The sequence below is a fragment of the Conger conger genome, chromosome 1, assembly GCF_963514075.1.
Source record: "Conger conger chromosome 1, fConCon1.1, whole genome shotgun sequence".
NCBI lineage: Eukaryota > Metazoa > Chordata > Actinopteri > Anguilliformes > Congridae > Conger > Conger conger.
This window is the reverse complement of record NC_083760.1, coordinates 72,324,770-72,334,711: the sequence shown is the minus strand read 5'-3', so window position 1 is coordinate 72,334,711 and position 9,942 is coordinate 72,324,770.

The window sequence follows — 9,942 nt, the reverse complement described above, 5'->3', positions numbered from 1 at the left end:
GTGTAACTAGTGTAAAATTCCAAAAGCACTCTCGACCTAATACCTTTTCAGTCACTCAAAAGGACAGCTATACTCTTGTTTTCAGCCCCTGTGAAAACCCAACTAAAGTCTCAACTTTCTCAACCTCTTGGGTGGAGCCACTTCATATTGGGCTTGGGACTGAAAGGGTTAATCAGTTTTTTACTCGGTGGCTGATACATTATTTTTGGCAGCACTTCAATAAGGCTTTGCAATCTATTTGTAAATGATAGATGGTACATTTCTAACTGTTAAATCATAAATAAAAAGTTTACAACCACGGACATTTTCATTTTATTGGATCTTAGCTTTGACTGGTGCATTTTACAGAGGAATACCTAGGGTGATTTGTCTAAAGCCACTCAGAATTACTCCTAAGAATAGTCTCAAAGTTTGACTTGAAAAAATGATCACAAAAATGTAGGACCCAAGTGCCACGAATAATGTGCTAAGACCATTTTTCAGCAAAGAGTAACCAGCATTCTTAGGTGCTCAGTTAGATCTGAGTTTAATTCACAGCCCATTCAGGTGCCGTATCTACAATGATGGCACCCAGGACACAGCCAATAGCTAGCCTTCATAGAACGGCCTGTTGCATGAACTGGAATCTGCAATCTGCTCCTGCCTCCATTCAGTTTATATTAACCCTTCTGTTATGTTAAGAGTTTATGATAGAACTGAAAAACAGTGTGTCAAGTATAAATTACAAAGTACCATTTAGGGGTAAATATTTACTGCATAGTGGCACTGCTATAGGGCAATTCTGTGTTAGCTCAAATTAACTGCAGCAAAGAATCTCTTGAATTTTTTGTGTGGTTGTAGGCAATGATGAGGAATAGAAATCTTGAAAATTTGAGCTTATTCTTTTTGTGCTACAGTCTTCTAAAATTTAGAGGGCCATGACTTAAAAAATGCCAAGTTGCATGAAATCAGAAATGTTTTAATGCATGATCTGTTGTCATTATGATCTGTTGTCATCACATCATCTGGTGTCAAAAAACATGAATCTATTATTCATTTTGAAGATAGCAGACCTTAAATATGATATTCTTTATTGTGACGCCATTTTCAAGGGGTCATATCTCAAAAAGTAAACATTTTTTGTCTATGTAAGTGTTATGAGAGACCGTGCTCCCATGAAAAAATTATAATACATCAGGTGATTGACAAGGATATACTAGATATACTAGCTCATGAAAAATGCAATTAATTTAGTTATGGCATAAATTGAAATTGGGTGTTAGAAGTGTGCCACCATCCTCAACTTTGGATATGTTGAAGATCGAATTTCATGAAAGCAATTGCTAGGTATAAGCGTAAGACCTCAGTGGTTGCAAGCAAGGGACATCATTTTCATGACGTGGTATGTTAAGACAATAATAGAGAAATTCAACAAGGCAAAAATCTACTTCAAGAAGTCATACTTCAAGCAGAGCAAGTATTAAAACTGAAGAATGTAATAAGACAAAAAATACATGGCAAGAAATCTTGCAAACTATTAATTCCTCCTTCCCTTCCACTAAACAAACTCCAGATGAATGTAAGGAGAGATGATGTGTGTGTGGTCAAAGCTCCGCTAGCAACAATGACACTTTCTGTCCAGAACTTCCGGTCTAACCTCACCCCACACTGGAAATACAGCAACAATTGCTGGGAACATGATTTCACAGAAAAGACTGCACAATATTAAAGATCTACAGAGTAAATGTATACCAATTCAATTTATTATGCATAACAAAATAAATACACCCTCTCTACTAACTGCTTTCAGCACAGCCTTCAATAAAGGCTACAAAACCTGGACTTAAATATTTGTCATGAATATTCTTTGAGTGTGGGTCAGGAGGACACATAGTACATGTATCCACAATTTTAAATAATGTTGTTAAAAGGTACACAATTTTCTGGAAGAGAAACTGCAGGACCTGGAGTTCAGTAGCGCTGCAATAGTGATGACCATAAACTTCGGAGTGGCGCATGACAGCAACCTCACCTTTAATGACAATATAGGATGAGTGATCTGGGCTTGCAGATTCTTCCTTTTAAACATTGGAAGAATATACTCCTTTCTCATCACCTAGTCCACTCAAAACACTGGCATGAGCGTCACGGCAGAGGGGACAGAGGAACCAGAAGCAGACACGGGGGTGTGGAAAAAATGGCAGGTTTTAATGAGGGTCAGACAGAGCGTAATCCAGACAGGTGAGGGTTCAAAACCGGGAAGGCGATCCAAAAGAAGGGCAGAGGTACAGAGTCTATAAAAACAGGCGAAGAGTCCAGAGAAGCAGGCAGGGGCCATACACAGGAATCCACAAGCACAAATCAACAAAAGACAGCATGCCACAAGGGCAAGGGCTCAGGAACAAGAGGGCTAGAACTGGGTTGAAGAGATAAAGTGCTCGGGACTCTGGAAATGACAAACAAGCAAGCAGCAACAGAAAAGTACAGTTATAAATACACAGGGCAATGAGACAAACTAGGCTGCGCATGGGAGTGAGGGCGGTCTAAGAAATGCATGAACACAGACATAACAGGGGAAGACGACATCCCTGCTAATACCTCTCCCCATCTGGATCTCTCCATTTCCCTCGGGGATACCACACTCACGCCGTCACCCAGTGCAAGGAACCTCGGCGTGGTGATGGACAGCAGACTGTCCCTTTCCGAGAACATTGCGGCGGTGACCCGGTCTTGCAGGTTCTTCCTATACAACATACGGAGAATCCGCCCCTTTCTCACCCCCTACTCGACCCAGCTCCTGGTCCAAGCGATGGTTCTGTCCCGCCTGGACTACTGCAATTCCCTCTTGGCTGGCCTCCCAGCGTCCGCCATCAGACCCCTCCAACTCATCCAGAATGCAGCAGCTCGTCTGGTCTTCAACCTTCCCAAATACTCACATGTCACCCCCCTGCTTACTTCCCTCCACTGGCTGCCTGTCATGGCTCGCATCAAATTCAAAACATTGGTGCTAGCCTTCCAAGCAGAGTACCCATAGTAGATATTAAAGCATTGTGTGTTGGAAGTCTTGTCAGTGCATACCTCAAGATAATGGTCTCAGTGCTTGTGGGAATTTCCTGTCTTTTTTGGCTTGGCTCGTACGCGAACAGGGCCCGGAGCACTGCGCCCCCCACCACCGTCAATGACTGCCCCCCCTCCCCCACCCCACCCTATCCCCACACCACGCATTAGAGCACCCACTCCCCCTTTGCCCCAGCCTGACAGCCTAACCCCCACAACACAAACACCACTAACCCTTCCCTGCAGCACAACACCGGCAACCCCCACCTCAACAGCACCCCCTGTTACCCAACCCACTGTCACCACAGTCAAAGAGGAGCCTGACTCTGACACCCCCATTGTGGTGGAGGGGTCAGACTCCTCATCAGTAGACTCGGACACAAATTCCATCACCCCGTGGCAAAAACCCAAACGAAAGAGAAAAAGAATTCGATCACCTACAACAGCTAAAGCGCAAAATACACCCAGCCAGCCTCCAAACCCAGCAATAACACGCCAACCGATCAATGCCAAAAGACAAACAGTACAATCAAACAAAAAACCGGTACACAGTCCCAAATCTTTCGCCAGGCCCAATCCCCTTCCCAAACCTGCCACCCATCCACCAAAATCTGTACACCACAAGGAAAACCTGCAGGACATTGGCACACTTCACCCCCACTCCATCAGGGACCAGCCAGCCCCCGGTCCGGACTCTCAAAGGGAGGCGACAACATCCCCCTCCTCCCAGGCCCTCCTAGGCCCTGGGGGGAGGCCTGGGGCAAAAACAACCACCCCCACCTCTCCAGGACGGAACCTCCCAGGCAGTCAGGAGGGGAGACCCATGGGAGAACATGGTCAGGGGGTGAGTAGGCGCCACAATAACCCGGATACAATTTTCAATACAATTAATCAAATTTGTCAGAATATGGCTAACAGCCATACTGGATCACCAGATACACAAAAACAATAAATATCATGACACACAACTTTACACTCACCACACTCAACACCCGTAGCATCAGAGCATCAGACACCCCGATAAACGCACCACTGTTTTCTCCATTCTGTCACAGATCCCCTCAGAAGTCGTCCTGCTCCAGGAATGTGGGATTCCGTTTCGGGAGTGGGATGGCGTTCTGGGGGAGGAATGGAGAATGGGAGACTCTCTCTGGTCTGGCTCTAACATCACCAGAGCTGATGGGGTCGGCACGTTGATGAAAAATCCCTATGCTAAAATAACAGCACACAGCATTGTGGAGAGTGGGCGAATCCTCGTCACCGATCTCGAGGTCGGGGGTTCCCCACTCAGGGTCATCAACGTGTACGGTCCCACCAGCGTGGCCGAGAGAGTCTCCCTATTCACTAAACTACCACCACTGTTACACTGCACAATGCCCGTCGTCGTAGGGGGAGATTTCAACTGTGCTTTAAGAGATGAGGACCGCAGCAAACCAAGGCCGGATCGCTCCGGCACCCTGCTGCGGTCCCTCATCGAGGATTTCTCCCTCTGCGACGCCGGGGGCGCCTCTCCTCCCCAACACACTTTTGTGAGTTCCTCTGGCTCCTCCTCATCCAGAATTGACATGTTTCTGCTCTCCCCAGGCCTGAGGGTGCACAGCTATTCCACCAAGGCGGTGCACTTCTCGGACCACCACATGGTAACCGTGTCCCTGGTCTGGGAGAAACCTGTAACTGTGGGTAAGGGGCTCTGGCGGATGAATATCAGCCAGCTCCAAGACCCCCAGGTGCGTCTCTCCTTCTCGAGAAGATACCTGGAGTGGGTGAGTCTGAAACATCTCTTTGACTCCCCGGTGGAGTGGTGGGAGATGGTGAAGGAGTGAGTGTGGGGCTACTTCCGGGCAGTCGGGCGGAGGAAGGTGAAGGAAGGGAGGGCAGTTTTTGAACGCCACAATGCTGCCCTCCAAAGACTAAGCCTCCTCCAGTCCCGAGGCCTGGATGTTAGCAGCGAAATCGCACAAGCTCGGCAAAGCCTCACCACCCTCTACCGGGAAGAGCGGAAGAAACAGACCTTCCGCTCCAAACTCCAGGGCCTCCAGGAGGATGAGAAGTGCACGCAGTTCTTCTTCCGCAGGGCACGAACCAAGACGAATAACATCTTGTCTCTCTTAAACAGCAGAGGTGTGGTGGTGTCTGAAGAGGCGGAGGTCCGGGAGGTGGCCAGGGAGGTCTACGAGGGCCTTTACAGTGAGAGGCCCTCAGACGGGGCTCTCATGGACACCTTCCTGGGCTGCCTGGACAGACGCCTGAGAGATGAGCAGATGGAGGCGGAGTTGAGCACTGAGGAGCTCACCAGGGCCGTGCACTCCCTGAATACACACAAAGCTCCGGGCCCTGACGGAATCCCAGCTGAGTTTTTACCAGGCTCACTGGGATCTCCTGAAGGAGGACGTGGCGGAAGTGTTCAGGGCTGCGTACAGGGAGGGGCGGTTAGGCGCCTCACTGAGACAGAGCTCAGTAGCTCTTGTCCCAAAGAAGGGGGACCTGAAGGACCTCCGCAACTGGCGGCCGATCAACCTCCTCTCAGTCGATTACAAGATCATGGCGAAGGCGCTGATGGGGAGGTTCCAAGGCCTGATAACATCGGTGATCGGACCGGACCAGACCTGCAGCGTGCAGGGGAGGTCCATAAATGACAACCTGCTCCTCGCGAGGGATCTAATCATCCACTCCGGGGAGCGGAGGTCCCCCTTGTGCCTTCTCAGTCTCGATCAAGAGAAGGCATTTGACCGGGTGAGTCATGTGTGCTTGGAGAGAGTGCTAGAGAAAATGAACATTCCTGGCCCCCTCCTGCGCTGGACAAAGATCTGTCTGACAGACATAACGGGCAGAGTGGTTGTCAATCGACAGCCCTCTGCCCCGTTCGATGTCAGGTCTGGCGTCAGGCAGGGGTGCCCTCTAGCATCTCTCCTGTACGTCATCTACCTGGAACCGTTCCTCCAGGCCATCAGGGCCAATCCAGGGGTGGTGGGCTATCCACTCCCTGGAGCGGGGGGGGAACGGCTAAAGGTGATGGCGTACATGGACGACATTACCATCGTCGCCACAGATAGTCGTTCTATCGCTTGTGCCACCAAGGTGTTGGACGACTTCTGTGTGGCCACTGGCGCCCTGGTCAACAGGGACAAGAGTGAACTGTTTCTGTCTCCACATTGGAGTGAGGAGCTGACCGTTTCCTTCCCTGTACGTAGGAATACCATCAAGCTCCTGGGGGTGACCTTCCAGGCTGACGGAGGAGGGAGAACCAGCTGGGAGGGAGCCCTCCGCCACGTCCAAAATAAAATCAGGAGCTGGAGTGCACGGCCCTTGACCATGGCGGGTAAGATCCTCGTCCTGAAGGCAATTGTCCTACCCATTCTGCTCTATGTGGGGAGGGTGTTTCCCCCAGACAAAGCCACCGGGAAGCTAATTACCCGGATGGCTTTCCGCTTTGTCTGGGGGAGCACCATGGAAAAGCTTAAACGCGTCACCCTCCTCAAAGAGGAGCGGAATGGGGGGCGGGGGGTCCCAGACATTGTGAACATTATCATGGTGCAGGGTCTGGCCACCCTTGTCCAGAATGCAGGGAAGGTGGGTAAGGCCTCTGGTACCTTTGCCAGGTACTATGCCACCCCCTTCCTCAGAGCAATGGGCTTGGGTGTGCTGGACCTCACCATACCTTACAGCTGGGACCCCCCCTACGTCTATCGAGCCCTGAAGGACTTTGCCTACAGGACGGGTCTGCCCAGGGCTGGCCTAACCTCGTGGAGCTATAAAATGATTATGGCTCATTTAAGATCTGGAGAAATTGTAACGCTCCCGAGGGGGGGGGCCAGACCTGGACCCACAAGTCATCTGGGCAAATGTAACACACAAGTGTCTTACAAACAAACAAAAAGACATTGCCTGGATGACAGCCCATAGGTGTCTCCCCACTAGAACATTTATGTATCGCCGGCACTTAGCCCTGACCGAACGCTGCCCCCACGGATGCACTGACTCAGAACACATCCACCACCTGTTCTGGGAGTGCTCCGTGGCCAGGCGGGTCTGGGGCCTTGTTTGTTCCTCTGTCTCCCTGAGCAGGTTCCTGCCGAGGTCCTCCCTGATGGCTGAGGGCATCCTCTACGGTCCGCCGGGGGGATGCAAGACCACCGTGCTCCAGCGTCAGTGGAGGATAATAAACACCGTGAAGCAGGTCCTGTGGGAGACGAGGAACATCAAGGTCTACCAGAAAACATCCTTAGACCTGGTCACTCTCCGGAGGAGGATCCAAAACCTCCTCCAGGACGGCATTCTGGTGGACATGCACTGCAGCAAAAGCCTGGGTAGAGAGAAGTGGGGGGTGGACCATTGGAAAGAACTCATCATATAGTCCACCCCCCCAAGGGACACAGAAGGGACACAGAAGCCTCTCGGGACAACTAAACCTGAGCGGAATGGACTTTCTTCTTTACTATTTCCTTGTCTTTTAATTCACCTTAGTTTCTTTATTGTTGAAATTGATTTTGTTAAGTTTTGTAAGGTCTTTTTGGAATATTTTGTAATCACTCTTTCTTTAAGTTTGTTTTCATTCTTTTGATGTCTTTGGTTCATTAGTTTAAGTTCTTGATTAAATGATTATTTTGTGTTAATTAGTGTGTTTTAAAAAAAGAAAAATAATTTTAAAATGTAAAGAAATGTAAAAACCAATAAAACCACATTTTTTGGCTTTTGCCAATCATTACGACATTATCTCTCACTTTAAACATAGTTTTTGGCTTGAATATATATATATCTCAAAGGTTGAATCAGTCTTACTCCCACTGCTTTCGACAGAACTGTAATTGTCAGGAATGTGTTTGGTTACAGTTACAACAATGGCCTATATCCATAGCAAAGACATGTATCTTCTTTCTGGATGAAACATATTTGCTGTAATGTGTGTATATATTTTTGTTATTAGGAAAAAACATAAAAATGGACGCTGCCAGATGATGGAAAGTTTACGTGGCTTGTTACCGGCAATGCAATGCAAGTATTTCTAGGCCTACTCTGTAAAGACGGCTTCTATCGTTCAAAAAGAATAAGTCGTATAGCTTAGAACAATAAAAGCAACCAGTATGAAAATTTATGATGGTCAAATTTGGAATGTTTAAAGACTGTAGAAAGACTGTATGTTTGGCCATATCCACTCATTTGTTCTGTAAGAAAAAGTAGCTTATTGCTGCTGCAGAATCGATAAGAGAATCAAAACATTGTTTTATCAATAATGACATTGAATCTATAAAATGTTAGTGATCCCCATCCCTACAGGTCAGTGGTGAGTCATTTTACCATTTGCAACATGATGACACCATACGTCTCAGATCCTTATAATCCAGGTAAGAATAAGTAGAATCAGGTTAGATATGCATTCCAGGCACTTATTTTATAGGAACATCATTGAATCAAACAGCTTTGAATAAAAATTCTAATTTATGCCATGCACATTTGCCACGTTCACTGGGTAAGATTCAGATGAAATTCTGTCAATGTTGTTTCCAACATCCAATGTATAGAACATTTTCCCAGATAGTCTTTCTTGTCATCTTTCTTGGGCCAGAAAAATGATCTTGCCGGGTAATGTGGATGCATAAATTTGGCCTCAATATCCATCAGTTGTATGAGCCAGTCCAATCCAAAAATTTCAAATGTTGACGTAACAACATGCCCAAGAAAGACATATGACTGGTACTTCCTGTCAGCATCCACTGTACCATTAATGCACCAAGAAAAGGGACAATGATTGGAGACATATGGTGTCATCCTGTTACAAATGGTAAGAAGTCCATCTCAACCATCTTCTCTCAATTGGAGCACAGTCAGTCAAAAGTCCAGGTGAATTAACGGTTCTGTGCAAAATGTGCCTCCTTGTTGTGTTAGTCTTTTACAATATAACATCTGATTACAATGTTACATTGTACATCACAGGTCTCTACCCGTATCTCCGCCTGCCTGAGAGACATCCAAAGCTCAACCCAGGTAAAACAGAGTTACTCTTCATCCCTGCTCTAACCTCTCCCTTCTCTGATTTTTCCATTTCACTTGGGGACACCACCGTGTCCTCATCCCGCAGTGCAGGGAACATCGGAGTGGTGATGGACAACAGGCTGTCCCTCTCCTAGAATATCACAGCTGCGACCCGGGCATGAAGGTTCTTCCTCCGAGCCTTCCTCACCACCTACTCAACTCAGCTCCTTGTCCAAGCAAAGGTACTGTCCCACCTGGACTACTGCAAATCTCTGCTGGCTGGCCTTCTGGGATCTGCTGTCAGACCCCTACGACTGATCCAGAACACCGTGGCTCATCTGGTATTCAATGTCCCCAGAAACTCTCACAGCACCCCCCTGCTCACTGACCTCCACTGGCTGCCTGTTATGGGTCTCAAATGTAACACATTGGTGCTTGCATACCAGGCAGTTAAGGGATCAACCCGAGCATACAATCAAAAGCTAATCAGACCCTACACACCTGCCAGACCTCTCCATTCCTCTACCTCTGGACACCTGGCACCTCCCCCTCACTGCACCTGCACTTCTCAGTCATGACTGCTGTCTGGCCCTACAGTGGGGGAATTACCTTCATGTGGACATCAGAACAGAGTGTTTAACCACTTTCAAGCACAGACTGAAAACTCACCACTTCAGACTGAGCTTTCCCTCCCTATCTCACTGTTATAATTAGCTGTGTATGCTAAGTGTATGCTATAGATTATACAGTGGGAGAAATAATTATTTGATCCCTTGCTGATTTTGTAGATTTGCCCACTTACAAAGAATGGAACTGTGTAGAATTTTAATCATAGGTACATTTTAACATTGAGAGACAGAATATAACAAAACACAATAACAACATTATATAAATTTTTATAAATTTATAATCGTATTTTTGGCTGAAATAAGTATT